At 39.7% G+C, this 17,498-nt stretch overlaps 1 protein-coding gene across 2 annotated transcripts in view; it reads left to right on the forward strand.

Annotated features, from left to right (window-relative positions):
- Positions 1-2,836: 2,836 nt before the first annotated feature.
- Positions 2,837-17,498, forward strand: part of LOC116582454 (ferritin heavy chain-like) — a 109,179-nt gene continuing 94,517 nt past the window's right edge. The window contains exon 1 of one of the 2 annotated variants that reach the window (XM_032329860.1): positions 2,837-2,969. The gene's annotated coding sequence lies outside the window, so the exon portion shown is untranslated. Of the gene's footprint in view, positions 3,060-17,498 lie in introns of both variants that reach the window. The other variant, XM_032329861.1, reaches the window with a different exon arrangement.

A 17,498-nucleotide genomic window follows, 5' to 3' on the forward strand; every position in this document is an offset into this window, starting at 1 on the left:
CTAAAGTACCTGAGATACTCCCTCCCCATCCATCCTGATCCAGTCAGCTGTGTGTGTGTGTGTGTGTGTGTGTGTGTGTATTTAGAGGGCTCATGGACTCCAGTCCAATGAAATAATAATATATGGGGGTGATATCCAGATAAGACATCAGTATTTTTTATAAGCACCCCCGACTGGGAAGCAATGATTTAGGCTCTGTTGTTTTTATGAAAATAAAGACTGCAGTAGGAATTATAATGCAGACTGCTCCCCTCCACCACAATGCTAATATCCAGGATATGTGGAAATATTATGTTACATAGTAAAGGAGAATTAAAGTTATCAATGGAATTAAGGTTGCTAATCAACTGACCTTAGAATAAGAGTATATGAGATTATCTGGTTGGGCCAAATATAATCCCAAAGGTCCTTAAATGTAGAAGAGGTAGGCAGAATTGTCAGTGTGTCAGAGTAATGTCTTTGCTGGCTTTGAAGATGGAACAGGGCCTTGAACCAAGGAGGTGGCCTCTAGAATGTGGAAAGTCAAGAAAAAGGATTCTGCCTGGCACCTCCATAAAGGAATTCAGTTCTGCTGACACTGTGATTTTAGCCCAGTGTGACACTTTTCAGACTTCTGACTTCTAGAGCTGTAATAAATTTGTGTTGTATTAAGCTGTTAAGTTTGTGGGTTTTTTGTTTTTTTTTTTGTTTTTATTTTTACAGCAGCCACAGAAAACTATTATTAAGAAGAATGGTTAATACTTGAATAAGAGAGATAGAAGATAATTCCAAGGCTATATTCCTTAAATACATTTGTTCCATTGTGAAATTTTAAAAAAATCTGTCTAGCACTTTTCTCTTGTTCTGAAAATAGCAACTTCCCCTATTCTTTTCTTCCCCCCTCCAACTAAGTGGTTCTACTGGGTGTACCATTCTTACGTCACACATGTACTTTTAATCCAAGAATGATTATGTTACTTGATCTTACCCAATCATGCTCTTTATCTGGTGTTCTAAAAATTGGAACTGAGGGAAGAGAGGCTCATTCTCTGTGGTAACAGCTTGATAGGTATGAACCTACAGTTTGTCAGAGGCCATGGTTCTAAGCCTACAGAATTTGCCTTTCAGACATTCTGAAAGAATGACCCTGTCTAAAAGAGGCAGGTTTGAGAGCCTAACCTGGAATTTGAAGCATTCCCTTTATTTGTTCCATTTATTATGAAAGTCATTGATATACTTACCCTTTTCACAGCTTGGGTTACACAATAACCTTCTCTTTTTGCCTAAGCTACTTTGTTGAACTTTTAGTCACTTCAATCAAAATATCCTGACAGTTTCCGTAGTGTAGTGGTTGTCACGTTCGCCTCATAAAATATCCTGACAAATTCAGACACAGAAGAAGAAAATAAACCCATTAATCAAATAAAAGTTCATGCACATATATACACATCTATTAAGAAAGCAGACATTACCTTTACTAACCTAGTGGGATTTTTTTAGGCATCTTCTGTATGTGAAACATTTTCAGTGAAATGAACAAGACAAAATCCTACTTCCAGGCATTTACAGATTTATTCATCCTACGGTCTGTGTTTATATTTACCAATATGCATACCCTCTTCCAATATGGCCTCACTACAATCTTCCATACTTATTTGACAAATGCAAAATAGAAATGAGTTCAAGAAAGTCTGGTTTGTAAAATACACAAATGGAAGAACCACAAAGGTGAATGGGAAGAATTTCAGGATATTCAGATCTCTAGGGGCAATTACCAGACTCTCCCCAAAAATGCTGCCATCACAGTCAACACAGTTGCTGGGCAGGACTAGGGGTGTGGCCCTGTGGCAGTTCTTTTATTCTTAGCCAAATGTTTCTCAGTTCCATCATAACTAAAGCAAAAAGAAGAAAGGAAACGTAATTTGGAATAAATCACTTTAGGCCCACAGGCCAATTCACGTTGGATGCACTCAGGTGTGTTTATTTTAATAGCTGATCCAGAGGCACGTGAGATACCACAGCTGACCAGATTTTAAACATAAAAGCATAGAACTTAAAACTAAGCACGCATGCAGCATGGAATAATAATCAAGTTGGACTTCTCAAAATACTAAACACCAGAAAACCTGAAACCATTAGGGCAAAGTCCATACAACATGGGCTGAATATTCTGTTTCTCCAAGGGGCTTTTAGAAGGCTCAAATTCTAAGGTGGCTACCTAAAAAGCAGGGTCAAAGAGGCCTCTTCTTGGCAACCTGTGTTCTTCTTCCCAAGAAATTCAGGTAGGCTTAGTCAAGAATATTTTTAAGAAAAGAGTATATTATTGTCACCAGAAGTGCAGAAACAAAAGCAGAGTTTGTTCTCAGGAAAACCAACGCGTTCTGGGTTAGTACACATCAAAGAGACACGTTAACCAGGATACGCTGCATAGACGGTGTGTGGGTGAGAAATGTCCAATCTCTCACCTCTGGAAGGCTGAGGATTGCGCGCGTGAGAAGGAAAAATGTACGGAGGGTTGAGGTGGGGGAATAATACGTGGGGAGATAGGCGTGCAAAAGAGTGAAAGACTAGCTAGGGAGGATCTAGGGTGGCTCCAAGGAGAGGCGTTGTGACTCCCGGGAACTGGCTAGCTTGGTTCCACGCCAAGCAGGCTTTCTCGAGGATGAGTTTGAGCGTGCACCGAGGAGACCAGAAAACTACTCTAACAACGTTATCAACACACCTCGAGAGTGGAAAACTTCAGCCGTGTGTCCAGAGCACTAGGTTTTCCGGACTAAGGCGTCAGAGGCTCCGCCCCTCGGTTTCCCACCCCGCCTGGCCACGCCCCTCCTCTCCAAACACCGCCCCGGCCCCGCCCCCTCCGCTTCCCACCACCCTTCCCATCTGCTCCTGGCTCCAGGCTCCAGGCTCCTACTAGGTTCGTCGGCAGTGGGAGCGCGCAGGCGCGTCTGGCAGCTTGCAGAGCGCGGAGTAGCGGCGCGGAACGCGCGGTGAGTGAGGTGGGATCGTGGGGCTGGTGGCTGGTGGCTGGAGAACCTGGTTCCCGCCGAACATCCCGGGAGGGTTCGGGGAGTGCGCGGGTGAGTGCCCGGGGAGTCTTCGGTCCCGTGAGTAGGCACTGGTCGGACGTGAGGCAGGGGAGTTGGCCGCACTGCTTAAGAGTGTCCAGCCCCGGCCGCGTGCGGAGCGGAGTACGTGGTGGCGGGTGTGGGTGAGCGTTTGTGTAAGGAGGAAAATAGAAGGGAAGGGCTCCGGAGACTGGAAGTCCTTACTCAGGCTTGGCAGGACCGGGAGGCTCGCCAAGGGCGCTGGAGGGTGTCCCAGCTTCAAGTTCAGTATCCCCCGCTGGGTGCCCCTGAGCGTCGTCCCGGGCCCATCCCTTCCCCGGCGCTGCGGTCTTAAGAGTGCAGAGTTGCCAGAACATTCCTTGTCGTGGGGGGAGAGGATTTGGGAAAGGTGGGCTTTCACCCCAGGCTAGTGCCAAAGAGGGTGTGGCGTTCGTGTGACTTTCCTTCACCCCGCCCCCGGGAATGTGTCCGTCTTCTGGTACATTGTGCTCATGGACATTTTAACAAAGGCTATGACTGTTTTCTAGGCAGTGGCGGGTGACAGCGGGGGCGGGTCGGTGGAGGGGGTAGCGTACGAGGTCGCAGTGTGGCCCTGGGGGGCGGGGGCAGGGGCAGGCATGGGGTGAGTGGAAGGAAGGGAATAACCTTCCTGCCTCAGCTTTTTCTTTCTTCCTGGTCCGCTGATTTTGATCAGTGGTAGGAACAGCCTCGAGAGGGATATGATTGGAAATCAGTGTGTGTGTTCGGACTCTGGCTGCAGCCATTGGTTTTTATAATTGTGCTGTTGATGTATTTTTTAAGTGTCCCTTCAGTAGAAAAGCGAAACTAATGAAATTGAAGAGGAAATAATTGAGCGAAAGGGTGAGAGTCGTAGTATAAATAAAGCCAGGTTCTGAGGGGTGTGAAGGTGCGCAAGTGGGTTATGTGCAAGGTTGATTAGGGTGCTGTTGATTGGGTCAGTTAAGAGGGGATTATTGGATGCGTGTGTGGAAGTGCTGCCAAGTTCTTGGGTTGACTTGCTTTAGAACCTTTAAAAATGAGACCGGGAGTATAAAACACTGGGGCAAAGAACTGTAATATTGGATAAAGTTCCAAGGCTTTCATTTGCAAAATTAGGAACTTTAGGAAAGGCGGTATATTGGTTTTGAAGCATAAATGTTGATTTTTTTTCCTCATCTGTTTTAACTGAATACAACAACTTCTTCCTCCTCCACCCCTTTCCCTTGATTGTGAATCCTGTTTTATAAACATTTAACTTTCAAATCTGAAGTGTGTTTAAAGGCACAATCCTCCCCGCATCCCGTGAAGTGAATAGGATTTCTTCTTGTGTTGTCATTTTACTCTTTCTTTTCCTGTCATTTTAAGTTAAATGCCATGAACATTACCAGTTTAGGGGAGAGAGGTGTTAGTAATACCTTTGCCCTTTTCTATTGCCTAATGAACCCCTGTTCATCCTTTCAGATTCAGCCCGTTTGTCTTGGAAAAATTTGCCATCTCCCCCAGAATGGATTAATCACCCTCTTATCTGTTAAACTGGTACCACTGGTCTTATTTTTCTCTTGCAACTAGAATCTCAGTCTTCTGTGTTACCCCAATACCTAGGGCTGCTGGGTATGTACTAAATGCCTAATAAGTGCACTTAAAATAAACTATAAATAATAGTTCATGGGGTAATAGAAGAAATTCAGAATGCTGAAATTATATATCATATTTGAACAACATTATTTGGAATGTAGATTAGAAAAAGTATGGAAATAAGTTTCCATGTATTAGTCTGGTTTATCCTTCTAAAAGAGGTGCAAAAAAAAAAAAAGTGAAAGAGATGCAAAATCTTTGCATATATAGACAAGGTGTCATGAAAAGTCCAAATTTTAAAACAGGTCAACTTCTGATACTGAAGCTAGTGAAAAGTTAACATGAAACAGAAGATTAATCATTTGTAGACCAACACTAACAGGGCACTGCGGGAATTTAGGAATTTACAAGTGAATCAAGTTGGCCAGATGGTATCCTTGGAAGGCTAATACAACTAAGGAAACTGTAACATATTAGACCAATTAAGGAGACTAATTAGTTGCATTATACTCCTAAATCTTAAGGTCGTTTGAGCACTTGGCTAATGGGCCTCTTTATGTTATAGTGTGCCCCATAGGCTTGGCCAATTTCTGCAGTATTATCTCTGACATCTGTCCTAACTCTACCAGCATCATTGGCTTTAGAGTCACCTTTGGTTCATGAAGGGAATTATTTTCCCTTTGCTCCTTACCACTCAAAAACTCATCACCCCCACACCTAGGGTGGTTTTACCAACTGGAGAAAATATCAGGAGCAAATGATCACTCAATTTATAAGTGAGTAGAACTCATTTTAGTCTAAAAATGCGTCAGGATTGGCTTCTTGGTTGGTCTACCTGTGCCAGCAAAGCAGAGAACTACTTTGGGCTATTAGTAACTTATGTTTTTTTCCTCTCAATTTATCCCCTCTCTACCTAAATGTAAAAGCACTTTTTCCCCCATGTCTCTCTTTCTCTTTTTAAAAAAAATTTTATTTAGTTATTTGATAGCTCAAGCAGGGGAAGCAGCAGGCAGAGGGAGAGGGAAAAGCAGGCTCTCCACTTAGCAGGAGCCCGATGTGGGACTCAATCTGTAGACCTGGGACCATGACCTGAGCCGGAGGCAGATGCTTAACTGACTGGGCTACCCAATCACTCCCTCCACATCACTTAAAAAAAAAAAAAAAAAAAGAATGTTAACCCTTGTTCATGCCAAAACACTTCAAGTTAATGCCTGGTTTTTATGAGAAAAACTTGGGTCTCAGAGAGGATGAATAGTCCATAAAACTTCTTTTGTAAGAAATTCTACATACATCCTCTGTGGTCTTTAGATTCACTTACTGAAAAAGATATTCCAGACCATTGTGGTTAAGGCTTCCTTCTTAAACTTCCCTCATCTAGACTTCCTCTTCACATTTCTGATTTTTTACTCTCATTCTTTGACAACTACTTCCTCTGAGTCATCTTTTTAGGGTTCTGTCCAAGACTCTTTCCCAGTCTATGTAGGAGACAATAATCTGGCGGTCAAGGTCATAGAATTTGAAGGCATTTGTTAAACTTCTCTAGGTATCAGCTTCCTCATTTATAAAAGTAATGAGTATAATATTTACCTCATAAGTGAGATCAGGTATATTTACTGCTTATCATAATATTTAGCACAAACTAATTGCCCTAAAAATGGTAGCTGTTATTGGTAATTGCCATTTCTTATAAGGAATGTAATTTCAGGAGCAGTTAATTTCAAAATGGGAATGTATTGACATTTCCTACTCTGTTCAAATTCTTAGTCCTGTATTTGTAGATTCCTCCTATATATCTAAAACAGGTGGCTTTGCACAATGGTTCTCAAACATCAGCTTGCACAATAATCACAAGAATGTTCACCTAATTGAAGTAGAATTGGCTGGGGAGTTTCACAAAGGATGAGTCAAGGATGATGCCAAGCATTTTGGTCTGAGCAACTGGAAGGATAGAGTAGCCATTTAGTGAGATATGAAAGATTGCAGGAGAAGAAAATTTGAGAGGAGGATCAAGAATTCAGTACCTAAGCTTGCTGAGTCCAAGATGACTTTGAAATCTGGGTAGAATTCAGGAGAGAGGTATGGGTGGGCAGGAAGCTCTGGGAATGGATCAGATCATTACAAGGGAAGAGAAGAGGTCATTCCTTTGCTTTAAAAAGTATTAATGAACTATTTTTAGAGGATTTTAGGTTCACAGCAAAATTGAGAAATACAGAGAGTTCCATATGCCTGCTATCTACCAACACAACCTCCCCCATTGTCAACATCTTGTAACACAGTGGTACGTTTGAACTTACAATGACACATTTTTATTACCTCAAGTCCATAGTTTGAACTAAGGTTCACTCTTGGTGTTATACACTTTGTGGGTTTCGACAAACACTTAATTACCTGTATCTGCTATTGTGGTGTCTTACAAAATAGATTTATTGCCGTAAAAAATCCTGTGTTCAGGGGTGCCTACATGGCTCAGTCTCTTAAGTGTCTGCCTTCGGCTCAGGTCATGATCTTCAGATTCTGGAATTAAGCCCCACATCTGGCTTCCTGCTCAGCGGAGGAGAGTCTGCTTCTCCCTCTGCCCCTTCCCCCAGCTTGTGTGCTTGTACATTCTCTCTCAAATAAATTAACAGACTCTTAAAAAAAATCCTGTGTCCGTTATCTCTCTCTCCACCCCCAACCCCCACAGCCACTGAATTTTTAATGAAATCTAGCTTATCAGTTATTTCTTCCACAGATCTTATCTTTAGTGTTGTGTCTAAAAGTCATCACCATGCCCAAGGTCAGTTAGGTTTTCACCTATGTTATATTCCAGAAGTTTTATAGTTTTACATTATATGTTGCCTATGACCCATTTTGAGTTAAAATTTTTGAAGAGTGTGAGGTCTATGTTTAGATTCTTTTTTGTAAGTTGTTCCAGTACATTTGGTGAAAGGACTGTCTTTGCTCCATTGTATTGCCTTTGTCAACAATCAGTTGACTGTATTTATGTGCGTCTCTTTCTGGGCTCTTTTTTCTGTTTCATTAATGTCTTAGTAATCTTTACCAATACCACACTGTATTGATCACTGTACCTTTATAATAAATATGTAAATAGGGTAGTGTCAGTCTTCTGACTTTGTTCTTCAGTATTGAGTTGGCAGTTCTAGGTCTTTTGCCTCTCTATATAAATTTTGAATAGGTTTGTCAATATCCACAAAATAACTGGCTGAATTTTTATTGGAATTTTGTTTAATCTATGGGTCAACTTGAGAAGAGCTGACATCTTGACAATATTGAGTCCTTCTATTCATGAACAGGGAGTATTTCCCCATTTATTTTGTTCTTTGATATCTTTCATCACAATTTTGTAGTTTTTCTCAAATACTTTATATACTATTAGATTTATACATAATTCATTTTAGGGTGCTAATGTAAATAGTAATGTATTTTTAAAAATATTTTATTTATTTATTTGACAGAGATCGTAAGTAGACAGACAGGCAGAGAGAGAGGAGGAAGCAGGCTCCCTGCCGAGCAGAGAGCCGGATGTGGGACTTCATCCTAGAACCCCAAGATCATGTCCTGAGCCGAAGGTAGAGGCTTAACCCACTGAGCCACCCAGGCGCCCAGTAATGTATTTTTAATTTTGAATTCCACTGATTTATTGGTGGTATATAGGAAATCAATTAATTTTTATATGTTAATCTTATACAACATTGCAGTAATTGCTTATTCTAGGAATTTTTTTGTTGATTCTTTCAGATTTTCTATATTGATGATGTCATCTGGAAACAGTTTGGTTTATTTCCCAGTCTTCTATAACTTTTATTTACTTTTCTTGTCCTATTGCATTAGCTAGGACTTCCAATATAATGTGGAAAAGGAGTGGTGAGGGGACATTGTTGCCTTGTTCCTCCTGACAGGGAGAAAATTTTGAGTTTCTCACTATTAAGTATGATGTTAGCTGTAGGATTTTTGTAGATGTTCTTAACAAATCGACAACTTCTCTATTCCTAATTTGCTGAGGGTTTTTTTTTTTTTTTAAATCATGAATGAGTTTTGAATTTTGTCAAGTCCTTCACTGGCATCATTTTTTTTTTTAAGATTTTGTTTATTTGACAGACACAGTGAGAGAGGGAACATAAGCAGGGGGACTAGGAGAGGGAAAGTAGGCTTCCTGCAGAGCAGGGAGCCCAGTGAGGGGCCCTATCCCAGGACCCTGGGATTAGGACCTGAGCCAAGTCAGACACTTAATGACTGAGCCAAAGGTAGACGCTTAATGACTAAGCTACCCAGGCACCCCTTTTCTGGCATCATTTGATGATTTTTCTTTTTTAGCCTGTTGATGTGGTCTATTACATTGATTGGTCTTTGACTGTTGAAACAACCTTGCATACCTGAGAAATCTCACTTGGTTATGGCATATAATTCTTTTTCTTATTATTGGATTTGATTTACTAATATTTTCTTGAGGATTTTTGCGTGTTATGTTCATGAGAGGTATTGGTCTGTAGTTTTCTTGTAATGTCTTTGTCTGGTTTGGTATTAGGGTAATTCTGGCTTCATGAGTTAGGAAGTATTCCCTTGGTTTCTGTCTTCTGGAAGACTGTAGAAAATTGGTATAATCTTCCCTTCAGTATTTGATAGAGTTCACGGGTAAGCCCAACTGGGGCCCATCACATTCTGTTTTGGAAAGTTGTTAATTATTGATTCAATTTCTTTGATATAGACCCATTCATATTGTCTTTTTAAATTTTTCTTCTGTTAGTTTTGGCAGATTGTCTTTTCAAGGAATTGCTTCATTTCATTGAGGTTATCAAATTTGTAGGCATAGATTTATTTATAATAATCCTCTATTAACCCTTGAATAGCCATGTCATCTATAGTGACGTCTTTGCTTTCATTTCTAATACTGGAATTTGTTTCTTCTCTTAGCATGGCTAGTGTTTTATCAATTTTATGGATCTTTTCAAAGAATCATGTTTTGGTTTTATTTATTTTCTTTATTGATTTCTTGTTTTTAATTTCATTGATACTCTAATTTTTATTTCCTTTTTTTAGAAGATTTTATTTATTTATTTGACAGAGATCACAAGTAGGCAGAGAGGCAGGCAGAGAGAGAGAGAGGAGGAAGCAGGCTCCCCACAGAGCAGAGAGCCCGATGCGGGGCTCGATCCCAGGACCCTGGGATCATGAGCTGAAGGCAGAGGCTTTAACCCACTGAGCCACCAAGGCGCCCCTTTTTATTTCCTTTTAATTTGCTCTTTTTCTAGTTTTCTGAGGTGGAAGCTTAGATTGTTGATTTTAGATCTTTCTTTTCAAATATATGCATTCAGTGCTATAAATTTCCCCCAAGCACTGCTTTCATTGCATCCCATAGTATTTGATAAGTTGTATTCTGATTTCATTTAGTTCAAAATATTTTTTAAAGATTTATTTGAGGGGCTCCTGGGTGGCTCAGTTGTTAAGCATCTGCCTTCTGGTTCAGGTTATGATCCCAGCCCTGGGATCAAGCCCTGCATCAGGCTTCCTGCTCTGCTCAGCCGGGAACCTGCTTCTCCCTCTCCCACTCCCCCTGCTTGTGTTCCCTCTCTTGTTGTCTCTGTCTCTTTGTCAAATAAATACTATCTTTAAAAAAATAAATATTTATTAGAGTAAGAATGCATGTGAGTGAGCAGGGGGAGGGTCAGAGGGAGAGAGAGAGAGAGAGAATCATCTATGTGCACTTTGTAGGATGAAGTAGTCTGTAGATACCAGTTACATCCAGTTGGTTGATACTGAATTTCTACCTGTTGAATCTGTCCATCTCTGTTAGAGGGGTGTTAAAGTCTGCAGCTGTAATAGGGGATTATTCAATTTCTCCTTAACAGTTGTATTCGTTTTTGCCTGTATGTTGACATTTCATTATTATATGCATACACATTAAGGATAATTATGTCTTCTTAAAGAATTGGCCTCTGTATCATTATGTAATGATCTTTTTTTATCTCTGATAACTTTCCTTGCCCAGAAGTCGCTGCGTCTGAAATTCATATAAGCTACTTCTGCCTTCTTTTGATTAATTGATAACATGGTATATCTTTCTCCATCCCTTTACTTTTTAATCTATATAGCTCTTTATACTTAAAATGTTTTTCTTGTATACAACATATAATTGGGTTTTGTTTTTTCAGCCATCTCTGACATTCTCTTTTAATTGGTGTATTTAGATCATTGTTGGGTTAATATCTACCATATTTGTTACTGTTTTCTATTCATTGCCCTTGTTCTTTGTTTTTGTCTTCCATGTTGTTTCTGCCTTTTGTGGTTTTAACTGAGCATTTTATATGATTTCATTTTCTCTCATTTCCTACCATATTAATTATGCATCTTTTCTTAAACCTTTAAGAAACTAATTCTTTAGGTCAATTAAGAATAAGAATAAGAAAAGTTTTTTTTTAAAGATTTTATTTATTTATTTGACAGAGAGATCACAAGTAGGCAGAGAGGCAGGCAGAGAGTGAGGGGGAAGCAGACTCCCTCCCAAGCAGAGAGCCCAATGCAGGGCTCGATCTCAGGACCCTGAGATCATGACCTGAGCCAAAAGCAGAGGCTTAACCCACTGAGCCACCCAGGTGCCCCCAAAATAAGAAAAGTTTTAAAGTGTTACCTTTAGCTATTCATTTTTTGATGCTTTTTCTTTTTTTATGTAGATCTGACCTATATTATTTTCCTTCTCTCTAAACTTCTAACATATATTGCCAGGCAGATGTACTTGGCAAAAAATTCCCTAAATTTTTGTTTGTTGGGAAAGTCTCTTTCTCCTTCCTTTTCAAAAGATAATTTTTCAGGGTACAAAATTCTGTGTTTGTGGATTTTTTTCTCCCAACACTATAAATACTTCACTTCACTTCCTTCTTGCCTGTGTGGTTCCTGAGGGGAAGTCGGTTGTAATTTTTACCTTTGCTCCTTTATAACCAAGGTGTTTTTTTCCCCTCTGGTTTCTTTAAATATTTTTTTATCTTTGATTATCTGCAGTTTTACTATGATTGCCTACTTGTAGTTGAGTTTGTTTGTTTTAGCATTTATGCTGCTTGGTGTTCTCTGGGCTTCCTGAGTCTATGATTTGGTATCTGACATTTATTGGAGAAATTCTCAGTCATTATTGCTTCAGATTTTACTTCTGTTCCTTTCTTTATTTCTGCTTTCTGGTATTCTGAATATGCATATGTTACCTTGTATACTTGTCCCACATTTTTTCTTGGCTAGTTTGTTCTTTTTTAATTTAATTTTATTTATTTTTTAAAAAGATTTTATTTATTTATTTGACAGAGATCACAAGTAGGCAGAGAGGCAGGCAGAGAGAGGGGGGAAGGAGGCTCCCCACGGAGCAGGGAGCCTGATGCGGGACTTGATCCCAGGACCCCGAGATCATGACCTGAGCCAAAGGCAGAGGGTTAACCCACTGAGCCACCCCGGCGCCCCTTTTTTTTATTTTAAAGCCTCATTTTCCCTTTTCATTTTTGGAAATTACTCCTCTTCCATTTTCAAGCTTAGAGACTGTTTCCTCAGCCATGTCTGATCTACTAATGATCCATCAAAGGCATTCTTTATTTCTGTTACAGCGTTTTTGATTGGTAGTATTTTTAAAAATTCTTTCTTAGAACTTCCATCTCTCTGCTTCTGTTACATTTATTCTCACATGTTGCTTATTTTTTCCATTAATGCCCATAGCATATTAATCCTAATATTTTAAAATTCCTGGTCTGATAATTCCAACATTCCTGCCATATCTAACTCTGGTTCTGATGTTTTTTCAGTCTCTTCATACTGTGATTTTTTTTTTCTTTTTCATATGCCTTGCAATTTTTGTTGAATAGTATGATGTACTGGGTAAAAGGAACTGCTGTAAATAGGCCTTTAGTAATGTTGTAGTAAGTGTGGGGGTAGGGGAAATGTGTGTGTCTTTTGTCTCATAGTTTGATTTCAGTGTTTGGAGAGCCTGTAATGCCTGGCCGTGAACTTTGCCAGTGCTGCTGTTCTTACTCCCCCTTAGGTGGTGGTATGATTAGAGGGGGCTGGTATTGTGTATTTCTCTACTCCCGGGTAGGTGTGGCTCTTTTAGGCTCCGGTAAAATAGGTTCTCCTGAGAGAAGTCCTTGTTACAAAGAACAGAGTGCTCTGGCATATTTCAAAGACTCCTTCTCCCCTCCCTGCACTGGAAGCATAAGGGAATTTTCCCCCACCATTTAATGTGAGACCAATTCTAGCTCCGGAAAGTAAATCTCACAGATATATGGGGCCCCCCAGGACCCGTTCTGCCTGGAGGGTTTAACTCTTGTACTTGTCTAGATGCATCCCCAACCCAGCACTCCATCACTTTCAGTTCAGGTTGTTCTACCTTGGCACTGGTTCCCTTTAAGGTTTCTGCTCTTGGGCTTCTGCTTGGTTAAGTTGAGATTCTCTGTATCTGCTTGTCTTTCCAGTTTGGGGGCAGTGGTTTGTCCTGTCATCTCACTTCTCTGATGGATTTAAGAAAAGTTGTATTTTCAGTTTGATCAACTTTATACTTGTTAACAGAGAGTTGTGATTTCTGAGCTTGTGTGCCAGTCTAGAAGCTAAAGTCCCCTGTTGCTTTTCATTAGACTTTTACCATCTAATTGTCTCCATATATTAGATATTTTTTGCTTGTTTTGACCTTTACATAAATTGGATCATATATATATACTTTTTTTTTTGCTCATTACATTTGTGGGATAAATTCATTAGTTCGACACTTCTCAAACATTGCTGTGAATGTGCCTCCTTTGGGAATTTTGTTAAAATGTAGATTCTGATTTAGAAGGTCTGGAATGTACCCTGGAAGTTTGCCTTTTTAACAAGATTTCATGTGATGCCGATGTTGCTCTTCTGTAGACATTACTTGAAATAATAATAAGGCTCTAGTGTATCCCATTTTCAACTGCTTCATATGCTTGGAATACCTCAGGTAATTTACTGTATAGATTTTTTGCTGGAGTAGGAAAAATGGAAAACTGTCCTTTGCTAAGTATCACTTTCCAGAATTGGGGGCTTAGAGGAAACAAGTTATTTCATATTTAAAAGATATTTTCACCAACATGATTGTAAATTGAACATAATATTTGAATAAAATATTAGCAATATAGTCCTATAAAATTTCTCACATTGCATTTCTAGTTGTAGGTAAGGTTTTGTTGACATTATTTTGTGTAGCTAATTTTTAGGTCAGGCAAAATTCCAAAGGACAAATTGGTGCACATGTGTGCATATACGTGTGCTCACTTGGGTATGTATTGGAGTAATAGACAAGGTGAAAAAAATTTTGAGCTTTTGACAGGAAGTAATTACTCAGCTGTTCTCCCCCCCCCCACATTCACAGGCCTTAGAAGACAGCCTCTTGGTATTGTAACACCTTTCCCACAATGACAAAGTAATTTAGTTATCCTGAAAACCTTGGGAGCCATACAAATAATATTGTCAGCGCAAGTGGACTTTTAGAGTCTCCTAAGGAAATGGCTTTATACAATATGTGTCGTACTTTAATTCAGCATTTACTGAACACCTTTGTTGCGTAAAGAGTGTGTTCTAGCTTTATTGTTTGTAAAATAGAAACCTAAATAAAGATTTATTTATTTTAGAGAGCAAGAGTGCAAGTGCATGTATGCGGGTTGGGGTAGGGACAGAGGCAGAGGGAGAATCTCAAGCAGACTCCCTGTTGAGTGCAGAGCCCAACACAGAGCTCTATCTCAGGACCCTGAGATCATAACCTGAGGTAAAATCAAGTCAGCCTCTTAACTGAGTCCCCCAGGTACCCCTCTCAAGAATGTTATTGAGAAAGAAAAAAGAGTATTATTGAGCATAATGAAGTGAGAAATAAAGTGCCACTCTCTTGTGGGATAATCAGAGCTCTTAAAAATGCTCAACGGTTGCTTTGCTTTCTCCATTATTGGGTGGTAATAACTGGTATACTTACTTTCAAGCTTATTCAGATACTAATGATGAGTTTTTCATAGCACTCATTATCTTCTTGAAAGCCTCGCCAGTTAAATGGGTTATAATTTAAATAACAGTTTGAAGTTCTTAGGTTCAGTGCCTCAGGATTTAGAACCCAGGATTTTTTTTAGGAAAATGTGTTGTATTTTATATTCCTGACTTGGAGTAAATTCCTTGTGTTTTATTTTTTTCCCCTTCTTTCAATACTGAGTCTTAGAAGCTATGTGTTATTCTGGAGTCCTCGGTAATCAATCCCTTCCTTTTCGAGTGGCAAAGTCTTGGTGTTCAAGGCACTGTATGTTCTGTGTATTTGCTCCAATCTGTCTCCAGTATGCCTGTTCTTTGTGGTTTGGTTTCTAATGTTATGCATTCCAGTTTTGTTAAAAAAAAATCCATATGACTAACTTGCCACAATAATCCTCTTTGACACGTTTGCTTCAGAGAGAAAGCTGGCAAAGTTAGAAACATATGCCTAGTTTTAAAATTTGCTGTCATTGGGGAAAAAAAGGGAAGTTAATGGAATAATTCTAGTTTCTTTCTCTGTGTTAGTCTTACTCATGGGACCAGAATAATGACGTTGGCAAGGATATATTTATTTTCCCATGTAATTTTATCATGCCTGAGTATCTCACTCATTTTTTTTTCTTTAGGATTAACCAAGAAAATATTACATAGAGAAGTAAAAAATACTTCTTTAGGCTCATAAGCAATCTTTATTTTTTTTAAAGATTTATTTGAGAGAGAGAGAGATTGTGCACACGTGGGGTGAGAGAAGAGGGGCAGAAGGAGAGGGAGAGAGAGAACCTCAAGCAGACTCTCCACTGAACTCGGAGCCTAATGATGCAGGGTTTGATCCCACAACCTCTGAGATCATGACCTGAGCCACAATCAAGAGTTGGGTGCTTAACCAACTGAGCCAAGTGACCCCGTTAGCAGTCTTTAAATGTCAGTGTTCAGATGTTTTTGTTGCATTAGTATTAGTTATATTGCAAAATCAATGTGTTCTTTGAATTTAACAATTTCTTTATTTTTATTTTTTTTTAATTTTGTTTATTTGACGGACAGAGATCACAAGTAGGCAGAGAGGCAGGCAGAGAGAGAGGAAGGGAAGCAGGCTCCCTGCTGAGCAGAGAGCCCGATGTGGGGATCCATCCCAGGACTCTGGAATCATGACCTGAACCGAAGGCAGAGGCTTTAATATGCTGAGCCACCCAGGCTCCCCTAAAAATTTCTTTAAAATGTAAATGGTAGGTGTTAGTATTTATTATTAGCGTTATATTTATATTTTATTCTCTAAACTGTGAATGTTCACTCAATTTATAGAACTGACCTTTGCAAAGTTCACTAGTCCATTCCCACTGCTGTTATGCTAGTTCAGAGATTATTACTTCTTTCCTAACACTGTAATCATATCTCTTGGTGGTCTACCCAGTCATTTATTACCAGTCTTTAACTCAAATCTGCCCATCTACAGATACTCAAAGCCTCCAACTGAAGGGTACCACACTTCAGAGTGCTTTTATCTTTTTTTTTTAAGATTTTATTTATTTATTTGACAGAGATCACAAGTAGGCAGAGAGGAAGGCAGGGGAGGGGAGTAGGCTCCCCGCCGAGCAGAGAGCCCAATGCGGGGCTCGATCCCAAGACCCTGAGATCATGACCTGAGCTGAAGGCAGAGGCTCAACCCACTGAGCAACCCAGGCGCCCCTTCACACTGCTCTTTGAAAGTCCCATCAACCGTTATGGACCCAACTATTTTGCTTTCTCAAGGGTTCTATATGCCTAACCTTTCTGAGTTGGCTTCTGCCTTTTCTGTTTAGGTTCCTCAGGTGCATTTTGGTTCTTAACCATTTAACTGGGGCTGTTTCTGTGCCACAATCTCAGCCTTAGAACCAGGAGTCAGAGCTTCTGTATTGTTTTTATCTACTTGATCTCTGCCTGGTTCCCAACACCAAGAGTCAGGATATTCTTGGACTCTTTGCATCTATGTTGGGTATTCTCTAGTCTGCTTCAACAGGGCTAGTGTCAGGGCCCTTAGAAGACCATGAAGGGGACTGGGGCAAATCCTGTGTAGAGTGGGATTTTGTTTTTTCTCTAGAACCCAAACCCATTCTTGGCCAGTCTGTTCTTCACAAGAGTATATTGGGTTTAATATTCAGAAGATTGTCTGAACTATGTTTTTCTCATCTCTTGGCCATGGGGCTTATGTTCTTTAATAATAATAATAGTAATAATAATAGCAAAAATAAGTAACTCCTGGCCACATGGGTTATCTTTCTTGATAGTAATAATTACAACAGGAGCAGTAGCAGCAATGACAATAACCCTTCTGTGTTGTACCAGATGTGTTACTTCCATTATTTTTATTACCCTGTATGGTATGTGATGTTTATCTCAGTTTTATAGAAGGACACTGCATTTCAGAGAGGTTAAATGCCTCAGGTCACTTTGGGATATGTGGTAGAGCTGGAACTCTAATCTAGGTCTCCCTGACACTAAGTCTTGGAGCTTTTCTCAGGAGGTCTCACTGCATGAAGCATGCTTTTGAGCTGCCTCTTCCCATTCTCAGTTTATAGAGTGAACACACTGTGAAACTGTGTTTAGGAAGAGAAAGTGTATATCAAACGCAAATTGTGTATGCATTTTAAACATCAACCGTCAATGGTCTAATAAGCATTAAGTGCTTAATGAATGATGAATGAATGAATGAATGAATGAATGAGAGGGTACTAGGTAAATTAGTTAGAAAGAGTAATCGCCCTGTTCTTAACACCATGGCTGGCCTGCAGTAGGTACTGGAGAAATATTTGTTGATTTGATGAGATTATCCATTCAAATATTGTTGACTTAGATTATTCACCATACTCTTCTGTTAAAACAGATGATAATGAATGTAAGTATTTAAGT

The sequence above is a fragment of the Mustela erminea genome, chromosome X (assembly GCF_009829155.1).
Source record: "Mustela erminea isolate mMusErm1 chromosome X, mMusErm1.Pri, whole genome shotgun sequence".
Taxonomy (NCBI): domain Eukaryota; kingdom Metazoa; phylum Chordata; class Mammalia; order Carnivora; family Mustelidae; genus Mustela; species Mustela erminea.